Here is an 11,258-nt window from a genome sequence, read left to right on the forward strand (position 1 = left end):
TAAATTTGTACTTTTTTTTACAAGTCGTACTCAATAAATCTGAATAAATTAACAACGCATTACTAAGACTGCTACATTAAATTTGCATAGTGCATTTAATGAATATGCAAGTGCAAGTGAAAAGGTCTGGTACTGCGAACCTTCCACATTAGCATAACTACTTCCAGCATGTTTCTTAAATAATGCACTCATTTGCACATCACTGACTTGGCTAATTCTAACTTCAGTCAGGGTAGCCTTGTAATTAAGACTCTCGCTTTAATTTTTAATGAAGTTTATGTTACATCAATCCTGACAGTAATGAGGGGACATGGAAACAAAAAGGCTGCTAATAATTAAATTCACAAACCAGTTTGAGGGATAATAATTCCTGAGGAGAAATTACATGACTAATTATTAATTAAATATTCATACTATTGCACAGCCATCTCACTTAACTGCTCTTCTTGTTGGTAATAATATTGAGCTGTGGATGCCTTTTGCCAACCATTCTGAGTTTAAGGTCTCTGGTTAATTTTAGTGCCCCATTAATCAATATGACACAAAAAATAAAATTGTTTTAATTGGTATCATTTTATTGTGTCTAAATATTACTACAGTTGGTTTAGTTTGTGGAGAATTAATCTAGTTAGTCGGGGCCTGTTTTATGGAAACATAAATCCAGTTTATATCCATAAACATCTAATGGCAGGACAAGTTGACCTTTTTTTTTGTAACGTTACTGTTTACAGATAATTACACCAACTCTTTAAAAGGTTATTTAATAGCTTTGCATTCATCACAGTAAAATGAAAAACATGCAATATTATTTAACTCCAGCCTGTTCTAAGGAGGTCTGGGAGACCCTCATTTACCCCTGCTGAAAAGTAAGCAATATTAATGTGTGGATTTTTAGGAAATGTACGAGGGCTCTCTCTGAATGCGTACAAACAGCTTTACGTGTTTGGGTCTGGGTCTGTGAATGCCTCCTTCATGATGGGGATGGAGGTCTGGTCGCGATTTTTCCATCTGCAGAAAAATGCCAGCATGGAGATGTTCCGATTCTGGATCTCAGAAATGGCGCCCATCTCCCTACAAAAGCAAGTAAACAAACACGGCAAAGCCAGAGAAGTTACTATCATGGAGCCTAATGGGTTGCAGTGTTTACTGTCCCCTTCCATTTTCTGAGTGGGATTTAGGAATCTACATTTCTAACGAGAAAGTCCCATCCATAGGCAAGCACAGTGGGGATGAGATGAGGTCTACCGTGTTCCTGCCTGAGACCCCATCGCGATGTTTGTATGAAGCTCTGGGAAGTTCAGGACCAGGTGCCTGATAGAGACCATTCTGTCCATTATAAAACTAAGCAGGCCCAGGACAGGAGACGTTCTATCCCTGTGGAACCAGGGCGAACAGTTCCGTTCATTTTTCTAGTAATTCAAACTAGCTGATTCTTCAAAGTGCACCAAGTCCACAGCCATGAACCATGCGGCAAGCTCGCCCCGCGGCTACTTCTCGTCCCCTTACTGCAAACGGACAGCCTGGCAGGGCATTATTATGGGGCCTGATGGGTATTGATCACTCCCTTTTACTAAATCTTAGCAATCTCTTTAACTCTTCTTTTTTTATCCAATCCCTTAAACTAACACCTGAAGGCAATCGGAAAAACCACTCGCCATGAAACAGTTGATTGATGCAGCCCAGCCTAAGGATGTCACAGTCAGTCCTGGGTCCCTGGTTCTGCCTTTAGATTCTTTCATTCCAGGAAACCCTTCTACGTGTGGAATCCCATGTGTGGAGCAGGAAGCCCCCTAGACTGGACAAAGGTAGAGCACAGAGATGACCAGGCCTGTGGGAAGAAGAAACTGAAGAATCCTTGTCTGTCCTCCTCAGGGGCATGCCGCACCTGCTCCAGCTGGCGTGGGTGGAAGGAACCATCCATCGCCAAGGAGCCCCTGGCTGACCGGAAGAACCCTATTACCCCTCTTCTGGGAAACAGTCAGGAAGGTCAGGGTGCCAGGAAAGACTGGGGCTTGAAAACCAGAAATATCCAGTTCTCCTCTCCCCGGTCTTAGTGAGAGTTCACACAACATTGTCTCTTCCTAATGTGGTTTCCTTTCCTCAACGGAGCTGCTCATGCCCCCTGGGCAGAGTGCTGTGAGAACTGGTCACACATGTGAGTGCTGAGCATGGTGCCAGCTGCAGGAGAGACCAGTGCAAAACGCCAGTCACTGGGGCCTGTGTGTGGCACAGTGGGATAAGCCGCTGCCTGTGATGCCTGCATCCCATCTGAGTGCCTGTTTGAATCCTGGCTGCTCTGTTTCTGATCCAGTTCCCTGCTGACGCACCTGGGAAAGCAGCAAAAGACGTCTGAGTGCTTGGGCCCCTGCACCCACACGGGAGACCCTGATGGAGTTCCAGGCTTCTGTTTTTGGCCTGGCCAAGCCCTGGTCATTGTGGCCATTTGGGGAGTGAACCTAAGGATGGAGGACCTCTCTCCCACTATTTTCCTCCCCTCCCCTATAACTCTGCTTTTCAAATAAACAAATAAATATATATATTTTTAAAAAGACTATCAGCAATTGTTATTATTTTTATATCTGTCAAGGAAGACTGTCAGAAATTTTCCCACGTGAGAGAGGGGCAGGCTTTTGGCCCAGTGGTTAAGAAGACACAGGATTCCCACATCCCATATTGGAGTACCTGGCTTTGAGTCCTGGCTCAGCTTCCAGTTCCAGCTTCCTGCTAATTCATACCCTGAGAAAGGAGCAGCTGATGCTCAAGTAGTTGGAGTCCTGCCACCCACGTAAGAGACGTGGGCAGTTTCCCAGGTTCTTAGCTTTTGCCTGTATGTGGCAGGGTATTTGGGGAGTAAACCAGTGCATGGAAGAGCTCCCTGCTCATCTCTCTCTTTCAAATAAAAAAAAAAAAAGTACAGGCCGGCACCGTGGCTTACTAGGCTAATCCTCCGCCTTGTGGCGCCGGCACACCAGGTTCTAGTCCTGGTCGGGGCACCGGGTTCTGTCCCGGTTGCCCCTCTTCCAGGCCAGCTCTGCTGTGGCCAGGGAGTGCAGTGGAGGATGGCCCAAGTACTTGGGCCCTGCACCCCATGGGAGACCAGGAGAAGCACCTGGCTCCTGCCATCGGATCAGCGTGGTGCACCGGCTGCAGCGCACCGGCCGCGGCGGCCATTGGAGGGTGAACCAACGGCAAAGGAAGACCTTTCTCTCTGTCTCTCTCTCTCACTGTCCACTCTGCCTGTCCAAAAAAAAAAAAGTACATAAATATTTAAAAGAGGGACTGGCACTGTGGTGTAGAAGGCTAAGCCTCTACCCACAGCACCAACATCCTATATGGGTACCAGTTCCAGTCCTGACTGCTCCACTTCCAATCCAGCTCCCTGCTAATGCTCCTGGGAAGGCAGCAGAAAATGATCCAAGTGCTTGGGCCCTTGCACCCTTGTGGGAGACCCGGAAGAAGCTCCTGGCCCCTGGCTTCAGTCTGCCCCAGCTCTGGCTGTTGCACCTATTTGGGGAGGGAACCAGCAGTTCGAATACCTCTCTTGCTATCTCTCTGAGTTTCAAAAATAAATAAATCTTTAAAAATTAAAAAAAAAAACTTTTTAAAAGAAAGAAAGTCTACCACTGGAAAGTCATGCCTTTGAGACAAAAACCATTGCCCAAACTTTTTTTTCAAAAATGCAAAATTTGGTGGCTGGCGCTGTGGCACAGGTGGTTAAGCCGCTGCTTGCAATGCTAACATCCTCTGTCAGTGTGTGGTTCGAGTCCCAGCTGCTCAGCTTCTGATCCAGCTCCCTGCTGATGTGCCTGGGAAAGCGTCAGATGAGGGCTCAAATATTTGAGCCCCTGCCACTCATGTGGGAGACCCAGATGAAGCTCCTGGCTCCTGGCTTCAGAACTGGCCCAGCCCTGGCCATTGTGGCCATTTGAGGAGTGAACCAGCAGATGGAAGGCCTCTTTCCCTGTTCTTTGTCTCTTGCCATTGCTCTGTTTTTCAGACAAATCAGTAAATCTTTTTTTAAAAGAATTATTTTGGCCGGCGCAGCGGCTCACTAGGCTAATCCTCCACCTAGCGGCGCCGGCACACTGGGTTCTAGTCCCGGTCGGGGTGCCAGATTCTGTCCTGGTTGCCCCTCTTCCAGGCCAGCTCTCTGCTGTGGCCAGGGAGTGCAGTGGAGGATGGCCCAAATGCTTGGGCCCTGCACCCCATGGGAGACCAGGATAAGTACCTGGATCCTGCCATCGGATCAGCGTGTGCGCTGGCCGCGGCGGCCATTGGAGGGTGAACCAACGGCAAAGGAAGACCTTTCTCTCTGTCTCTCTCTCTCACTGTCCACTCTGCCTGTCAAAAAAAATTATTTTATTTATTTGAAAGACTTATAGAGAGAAGTGAAGCCAGAGAGAGAGAGACAGAGAAAGGTCTTCCATTCCGCTGGCTCACTCCCCAAATGACCACAACGGCCAAAGCTGAGCTGATCTGAAGCCAGGAGCCAGAGCTTCTTCCAGGTCTCCCATGTGAGTGCAGTGGCACAAGGACTTGGGCCATCCTCTGCTGCTTTCCCGGGCCACAGCAGAGAGCTGATCGGAAGTGGAGCAGCCAGGACTCAAACCAGTGCCCACATGGGATGCTGGAGCTACAGGCTGGGGCTTTAACCCGCTGTCCACAGCGCCAGCCCCAATAAATCTTTTTTTAATATGCCAACTGTGTGCCTTGAAAAGCGTGCCAGATGACATCATGATTGGTTGCCATGGCTCCCTCTGTCTGTAGCAGGGACACAGCCGGTGATACCAGAGGTGTGACTTAGAGTGCAAGAGGGTGGAGCAGAAGGCAGAATAGAAATGGAAAAGGAAGATGTAGAAAGGGGAGTTGGAAGTTGCGAGGGGAGAATGTTATATAAGCTTGGGCTGTTTTGTCGCCATGGTACCCTGGAAGGAAACCCAAGAAAACAACAGCAAAAAGCCCTACCCCAGAAACGTGTATTTCAATTATCTTAAGCTTCAGTTCCACTAAAATGACCATGTATTCCAAGCTTAGTACCAGTTTTTCTGCTCTGTCTCTATCAGGATTTGGTTGACTGGGGCTAGGGATCATCTATTTCATAAACTGTCACCATATGGAGCTGCATTTTGTGACTTAACTCAAAGTGGAGTACACTGTCCTCACTAAGTATGTATCAAGCAGCATCCATCAGAAACCTGGGCAAAATATCAGGTATGCACAAGACATATCTATTGGAGATCCTCCTGCTCACCTCTCTTCTTCATGCTCCCAGTGAAGCTGTGTAGCAAAGCACCTGCGTAGACCCTGATCTGTAGGCACAGCGGTGTGGAGTCGTTTGAGGGGATTTTTAGTGTCTGGTACTTTCTGCTCCTTTTCTAGAAGTCATGAAAGGGAAAAGCTCAGATTCTGAGTCGGATGAATTCCAGCCCCTTCACTTTGTTAGCTGAGTGATTTGGATAACAAATCTGACCTTCCAGGGCCTCATGGAGGATGCAAGACCACCATTCACCTCCCGGGAGGATGGCAAGGGTTAGATGTCGTGTTTATGGAAAGGCTCCATAGAAACAGGGTAAACTCCATGGAGGGGTCCAGCATTTAGCCTAGCGGTTAGGATGCAAATGTCCCACACCAGGGGGCCTGGCTTCAACACGAAGCTCTGTCTCTCGATGTTCTTAACCTAATGTGGACCCACTGAGGCAGTGGTGACAGCACAAGTGACTGGGCTCCTACCACCCATGTGGAAGACTTAGACTGAAATCCTGGATCCTGGCTTTAGCCCTGCCCAGCACCAGGCATGTGAGCATTTGGGGAGTGTACCAGTAGACAGGCATTCTTTCTCTCTTCCCCCCATCTCTCTCTTTCCCCCATCTCTCTCTCCGCCTCTGAAATGAAAGCAAATTTTTTAAATTGCACATAGAAATCCCTTTTCCCTACATCAGAACCAAGCTAAAATCTCCTTTGGGTTTGACAGTGTATTGCTTGAGGAAGGATATGTATGTATTTCAAAGATCTTGACTTTAGTTTTATAATGTTCTATTTACCCTGCGTGTGTGTATTTATCAATAAACCAAGATTCTCATGGTCAGCAGGCCACTAGTCTTCTTAAATTGTTATGAAGATTAAATGAGGGATTGGCACCTGTGGTGTAATAAAGTAAGCTCCTGCCTGCAGCACTGGCATACCATTTGCTGCTCCTCTTCTGATCCATCTCTCTGCTATCGCCTGGGAAAGCAGTGGAAGATGGTCTAAGTCCTTGGGCCTCTGCAAGCACATGGGAGACTTGGAAGAAGTCCCTGGCTCCTGCCTTCAGATCGGCTCAGCTCCGGCTGTTGCAGCCACTTGGGGAGTGGATGGAAGACCTCTCTCTCTGTCTCTACCTCTCTGTGTCACTCTGCCCTTCAAATAAATAAAAATAAATCTTTAAAGAGACACAGAAAGAGAGAGAGAGATAGATCGTCCATCCACAGCTGGGTCTGGGCCAACAGCTGGGTCTAAAACAATATGAAGCAAGGATCCCATAATTCTATCTGCTACCCAGTTGGAATTACAGCTGACAGGGTCCCAAGCACGTGAGCCATCTTCTACTGTTTTCCCAGGAGCATTAGGAGGGCACTGGATTGGAAGTGCAGCAGCTGGGATTTAACCCACACTCTTATATGGGAAACCAGTGTTGCAACCAGCAGCTTAACCCACTGTACCACTAGGCTGCACCTCCCTCCTGTCTTGTCACCCTTCTCCATCTGCCTGTCACACTCCAGTCACTACCACATGGCAGACAAGTATGGAACTTCTCATCTTGCGTTTTTCCAAACACTGTTTCCTTTGCCTTGAGTGACCTCCTCTTTCCACTCGACCACTTGTCAGTCTCTTATTCATCCTTTAAAACCCAGCTATGCGACTGCTTTTTCCAGAAAGTCTGCCCTCATAATTCTTTGCCGCTTGATATTTTCTTTTCTATGCTTCTGCTCCAGTATACTCAAAATTTTTTGAATTGGTCTTTGCACACCGTGAGAAGATAAGCTACTTCCACTCGCACTGGGGAAGAAATACACACGGTGTTTGCAGCCCCATCTCTTACAGCACTGCGAAACACATGTTGGCAGTCCTTAGATGCTTGCTGAATCAAATCCATGTGACACAGAGCAGTTCCATGATTACATTTATATAAACCTGAACATAAGAATTTGTATATGTGGCTGATCAGAATGCAGTACTTACTTAATGAACACAGCTTTTTTCTTTGATTTAACCAAGAGGGAAAAAAAGACCATGGTAATCGATGAGATCAGGAGAGAAGGAGGGGAAGAAAGTGATTTGTGCATTATAAACAGCAATTTTCTACAGGCTTGGATCAATTCAGAATGAACCATTCATTGGCAATCAATAGCTATCCGGTAACAAATCTCAAATTCCCATCTGATTTTTAACTAAAAGAGCCATTTGATGACCCAACTCAGTGGACACACATGTGCCTTTTTCCCACGGTGGCAAAACTGTCTGTTGTAACACTGAGCATCGCCTGCACCCCAGAGGGTCTGCAGGCCGACACACTCACATTCCCAGGGCCAGGCGGCTGTGCAGTGCGGGAGCAAGCAAGTAGCAGCACGTCACAATGCACAGCTGCCTGTCATACCCAAAGCAACCACCCAATCCTCTGCCTCCCCTGGGCACCTACAGTCTCCCAGAAACATACGATCTGGAAGCTTCGGTCCAGAGACTGCCACTCGTGGTGAAGGGACAAGAGTCATTCCCAGGTAGGCACGGGGAAGTGAGGAGTGCTGCTGGCGTCTACAGCAAAGTGCAAGGCCCTGGGCTCCCAGGCTCCGCCTCCATCTTCTTTTCCCCAAACACTGACCAGCTCCCTTGCCTCTGTTTCAGCGGGCTTCTCTTCTGTCAGGGGTGCTGTTCATAGCCAGTAGGGAGGTCAGACTCCAAAGCCATCTTCTTTGGCTCAACTCCCACTTATTCACTGTATGGATATGGACAAGTTCTTTCATCTGTGTCTCATATCTGGGATAACAATGAAGAGAAAAAAAAAGGTCTATCTTTACTATAATATTTTTTGAAGTCAGAAAAAAAAACCACCTATATTTTTGTATGAGAGTAGAAGGGTGGTAGGCTGCAAATCATATGTTAACACTGATTATCTGAGTGAGGATGAGAGTGGAAATGATTGTTAATATTTTCTTTATTCACTTTGATGTTGTATAAAAAATTTAATAAAGTACAAAAGTATAGAAGATTGATAGATTGAAGCCTTTTATCTTTCTAAAAAGGATTTTGATAGTTTGAAGGAAAAAAGGAAGAGCAGAGCAAAATGAGGCTAGAGGTTAAATTAGTGCCGTGAATTTTCTACAAGTCTGCATCACTCGAGTTATCAGGAAAAAAATTAAAAATGAGGGAAAATTTTCTCTACCACCAAATGATACTACTCTCTAATCTTGTGTTTATTTTTAAATCTTTATCCATTATAATAGCTATATTGTTTCATGAAAAGAAATCTGGAAAAAGCACAGGCACAAAAAAGGGGGGGAAAGCATGCACCCCTGTTGACATGATCCAAAGACAATCACCGCTGACGTCAGAACCTGTTTCCTCTCTGTCTTTTCCCAGCAGGCAGATGTTTTCGACAGTAATACTGTGACTGTGTATTATTGTTGTCTGTTGACTCCCTGTTCGCGGCCAGCTTTCCTCTCCGAACAGCCTCAGCCCTCCCTGGGAATGGGAAGAACAGGAAGCTTAATTCATGCACCAGGCAGTTACAACCCCGTCAGCCAGTGTAGGAGGAAACTTACTCCACAGGTGCCTTCCGGGTAGAAATGCCTCCAGTCTGGCCAGGTGAAACTGTGTCCAGGAGGTACCGTGACGCAGCGAAGGGAGAAGCAACAGGTGTGGGGTCTCCTGGTTCATATGCACACCCTTTGCACACAGGTGCTCTGTGACAAGGCTGAGAATCACCCAAACCCAGAAGCAGTCTCATGTTCTCTTTCATCTTGTGCCACGAGTCCCCCTCACACGCCCCCCAGGCTCTTCCCCCAGGGTGACTTTACCCTAATTACCATATGCCTCCCGGCGTGGTGGCCTCACTGCCACAGGGACTGCAGTAGGAGTGTTCAGGGCAGGGCAGCTCCTGTGGATGCTGTAACCCCACCTGGGTGACCTTGCACTCTGGCCTCTTGACTCCTGCAGACTAAAGAAGACTCCAGCTTTGCGCATCTCTCCTTAGTTTGCCTGTCTCAAAGTCTGTTCAGAATTAATCCCTTTTCATAAATTGACTAACATAATTCTTTTTATATCTGTGGGCCTACTTGTAGCCCTCTCCCTCCCTCAGTATAATAGATTTTCCCATATATTCCCTCTGATCATCAGTGCTCGTCCAACACCGGCCCCTCCCTTTTGTCACTAGAACAACAGCATTTGCTTATTTTGTTTCAGTATTGGTGCTAACAGTCATAAAAAAAAAAAAAAAACACATGATAGACTGTTGTAATTCACTTAAAGACCTTGCTTTTATTGAACATTTGGGTTTTTACAGTTCTTCCCTGTCAGAAATGGTGCTGTAATACACATTTTGAAGAAACATTTTTACCTTTTTCCTTTACAACAGAGTCTAAATAGATTTTTTAAATTTTATTTCCTTGGGGAAATTAAAAACAAGAGCCCCCCACACAATATTATAATTGTGTTAGTATTTTTTGTCCTCATCAAAGGAGGGGTAAGAGCCATATTTTCCCCTTACTTAAGAAACATTTTCTCTACTTTTCCCTTCTTTCTCCTTCTCTTTTGATCTCCTTCAACTCTCCTTAGAAATCAAAACCAGGGGGCAGATGCTGTGGCCTAGTGGGTTAACCCACAGCCTGCTGCGCCAGCATCCCATACGGGCACTGGCTTAAGTTTCAGCTGCTCCTCTTCTGATCCAGCTCTGTGCTATGATCCTGGGAAAGCAGGGGAAGATGGCCCAACTGCTTGGGCCCTGCACTCACATGGGAGACCTGGAAGAAGCTCCTGGCTCCTGGCTTCAGATCAGCTCAGCTCTGGTTTTTGCAGCCATTTGGGAAGTGAGCCAGCAGATGGAAAATCTCTTTCTTCATCTCTGTAACTCTACCTTTCAAATAAATAAATAAATCTTAAAAAAAAAATCAAAACCAGTAAAGCAAAACAGGACTATTTGGAGGGCTTTGGTGCTGTGCAAGCAGCAGGAGTGTAGGTAAGGAACTCCACACTCGACTAAACCTGCTGGAACAGTCTTCTCTGAGATCCCTTTGAATCCATAAGCCAGAATGTATCTGGCTTTGACCAAGCCCTCCCCTGTCCAAAAATGACATTCTGTCTCTCCAATAAGCAACAAGAGCATTCAATCTGTTATAACTAATATAAATCACTAAGCTACCCAAATGCCTTTCCTCCCTTTTTGTCAATAAAGCTTCCAAATGTTCTCTGTAAAGCTGGTGGTGCCTGCTTTTACAGAAGGTGGCACTGCATTTTCTTTTTAAAATTTGCTTCTCTATCATGAGAGGTTTAGAGCTAAGCTTTCAGAAAGGCCCTGATTTGGTAGCCTTACTTTTTCAGGACCAGAGAAATCATGCCCCTTGTCCTTTTGGAAAGTTAAAAATAAGAATTCCTAGTTGTCTAGCACTTCTGCTTATATTATAGCATTTATTTTATTTTTTTTACAGGTTTATCTATTAATTTGAAAGGAAAAGTTACAGAGAGTGGGAGAAGAGGTGGAGGGAGGGAGAGAGAGAGAGAGAAAGAGAGAGAGATCAATCTTTCATCCACTGGTTCACTCCCCAAATGGCCACAATGGCTGGGGCTATGCCAGATGGAAGCCAGGAGCCAGGAGCCTCCTCCGGCTCTCCCATGCAAGTGCAGGGGCCCAAGGACCTGGGCCACCCTCCACTGCTTTCCCAGGCTGTAGCAGAGAGCTGGATCAGAAGTGGAGCAGGCGGGACTTGAACCGGTCCCCATACAGGATGCCAGCATTGTGGGCGGTGGCTTTACCTGCTGGTCCCAAGAATTTGTTTCTCCATACAGTTCTATGAGCTTGGCAGCACAGACTTGCTTGCCCTTACTTCATGAACAAGGAAAGTGAGACTCTGAAGTTACTTGCCTAAAACTAGCAGCTGGACCTCTCTAAGTTGCATCCTATGACTTCAGCTTCAGGGTTCTTTTTCTGATACAGAGCTACTTGCAAAGCAGCCAGATACACTAACTGGATTGGATAAACTGACGTTATTAAGCCTCAGAACTCTTAGGAA

At 46.3% G+C, this 11,258-nt stretch overlaps 1 long non-coding RNA gene across 4 annotated transcripts; it reads right to left on the reverse strand.

The window, feature by feature from the left end:
- Positions 1 to 319: 319 nt before the first annotated feature.
- On the reverse strand, positions 320 to 10,067 carry LOC149123128 (uncharacterized). 4 transcript variants are annotated; one of them, XR_016217583.1, is made up of 6 exons: positions 9,984 to 10,067; positions 8,796 to 8,947; positions 8,589 to 8,715; positions 7,856 to 8,010; positions 5,252 to 5,375; positions 323 to 1,071 (listed from the first exon to the last, which is right to left on the reverse strand). It is a non-coding gene; the product is annotated as an uncharacterized LOC149123128 (long non-coding RNA). The 4 variants fall into 4 exon arrangements; XR_016217585.1 differs by lacking the exon at positions 5,252 to 5,375 and having other exon boundaries at positions 320 to 1,071; positions 8,574 to 8,715; XR_016217584.1 differs by lacking the exon at positions 5,252 to 5,375 and having other exon boundaries at positions 328 to 1,071; positions 8,796 to 8,936.
- Between the last annotated feature and the right edge of the window lie 1,191 nt (positions 10,068 to 11,258).

This window comes from Oryctolagus cuniculus, chromosome 12 (assembly GCF_051225735.1).
Source record: "Oryctolagus cuniculus isolate XC-2025 breed Fujian yellow rabbit chromosome 12, ASM5122573v1, whole genome shotgun sequence".
Lineage (NCBI taxonomy): Eukaryota > Metazoa > Chordata > Mammalia > Lagomorpha > Leporidae > Oryctolagus > Oryctolagus cuniculus.